The following is a 2,500-nucleotide window of genomic DNA, read 5'->3' on the forward strand; positions in this document are numbered from 1 at the left end:
GGAAAATGGTATTGAAGAAAAGCTGCAAATGATGATCAATGAAATCTAACGTAAACAAAAAAAAAAGGCAAAATGGAGAGAGAAAAAAAATACTAAACTGGTTATGCAGAATTTAGTCTTGTTCATATAAAAAATCTAATAGTAACATCTAAAAGGCCTTTTAGATTTCTCTCCAGTTTACCATACTCAATCGATAGTCAGCCGAATCTCGCAGCTACACCTAATTCCTAGAGAAGGAAAAAAGGTTCGACAACAGTTGGCGTCTGTGCAGTATGTAATTTGCTCCAAGATCCGGCACTTAAACACGTGCATCCAACTTGTTATTCAGTATAAAAAAGGAAAATATATCCATTTTCACGATTCACAGAAAAATGGACAGTATCTTTTGCTACCAAAACACATTAAACACCCCACGATAATAGGACCGTTCACATACATTCAAGGTCAGCGAGTCGACGTACCTTCCTCCACACCCGAAGGGAAACGACTTAGCACTAACGCATCCCCGCGACTCACTCGCTCGGTCGTCTGTCCTTTCCAGGCCCCTCTCCTCCTCCCTTTCTTTTCCTAAACTCCGCCTATGTCTTGGATATGCCCCGTGTCCCTATAAGTCCCTGTTGTATTGCCTTTATTGGGGAATTTTCGGTGGTGCTTCTTGGCTAATGGTTGTTGACACTTACCGTTGCGATGGTGTGTGTAAAATGATTAATTCCGCTGTGGACATTCATTGTGTGTTCTTTATGTTTCTATTGATATTTTCATCTTGATCTTTCATTTTCATTCAAAAGTAAATACGGAAAAAGGAAAATGAATGAAGAATACAGTGTGAATAACTCATCATGATGAAGTAAGAAAGAAAAAGTAAAGAGAAGAAGGAAAGAAAGCACAAAGAACTAGGAAGAAAGTAAATTATTTCAAGGTAAACGGTGCGTTCTCCTTGACTCCTGCTACATGTCTTGTAAGACGCGTTGCTAAGGCTGTGGGGCTGGTGTGGAAGGGCTTCTTAATTCTTGTTTTCTCTGCTATTCTTAGATATGCAGCACGTGTTTGAGCTCGGGGGTTCGCAAATGCATGTAGAGAGACCACAGGGCATGAAAAGGGCAGCAGGGAAGGGGTACTGTCCTTCCGTCAAGGAGAGAAGGACCTGGTAAGGAGGTTGCGTAAAAATCATTAGCTTGTAGAAAAGGTTCAACTAGTATGCGAAATACATCATACCGTTTCGTAAGTACTTTCGCAGCATATGCGACCGATCAACCCTCAATATAAATCATTGAGTAAATAAATAGATATATAGGTGAATAAATACACACACACACACACACACACACACACACACACACACACACACACACACACACACACACACACATATATATATATATATATATATATATATATATATATATCAAATAGTGCATCAACTAAATCCTGTGTGATATGTGGGTCAGTGTAACAATAATTTGCCAACCTCTTCAAAATAACCCTAGGCATCTTCAACCTCTATTTTCGACAATATTATATTAGGTAAATCTAACCACCACAGTATTATTCTTGAGACAATTGGATATCAAAGTTGTAATTATACCTGTCGTTGGGCCGGCTGATGGGGGTAAGGGGGGGGGGGGATAGCAGACAATAGTCTGTTTATGATCTTCGCTACATTAATTATATTAACTTAAGAAGTAACCCTAAAAACTAGCAACATTTACAACGCCATCGGTGGCTGTGGAGAAAGAAGAAAAAAAAGAAAAAAATACCAAACTTCAGATTTGGCCGCAAAGATAAAGATAATAATTAACAACCAGCAGGATCGTGTGGTCATTGCAAGAACGCGAACTGGGCATGAATAAGCCAAGATGTTTGTTCGTGTCAGCCTAAATATATCACTGTCCTCTGTCTCTGTATTTTGTTTTCTTTATCTCGCTTGATAGGAAACGAGATAAAATTACTCAGCAAAAAATACTATGATTCTCAAATTATATTCTCTTTGCTACCGGAAGACCTAATTACTAATTTTAATCTTCAAAATCAAACCGATTTATCATTCGCAGTGCAACTTGGCAACTATGTAGAGCTTCACTTCGTACATAAATTATGCTGGGGGATTACATTAACAGATGTAGCTCCTGTGAATATAAATATACAAAAATATCGAGTTTACACTATAGTTAAATAGATACACCTGAATATTTGCATCATGTCGTGTACATACATTTCTGTTTAGTTTTTAGTATGTTTGTCAATTTATTTGTCAACTTTTCACTCACACACACACATACACAGTAAATAGGAATATGTGTGTATATATATTCATATACATATATACATCTATATGTATATATATGTATGTATCTATAAAATACACTCACATACATATATATATATATATATATATATATATATATGTATATATGTATGTATATGTATATATATATAAATACATGTTTATATATATATATATATATATATATATATATATATATATATGTGTGTGTGTGTG

Source organism: Penaeus chinensis, chromosome 7, assembly GCF_019202785.1.
Source record: "Penaeus chinensis breed Huanghai No. 1 chromosome 7, ASM1920278v2, whole genome shotgun sequence".
NCBI lineage: Eukaryota > Metazoa > Arthropoda > Malacostraca > Decapoda > Penaeidae > Penaeus > Penaeus chinensis.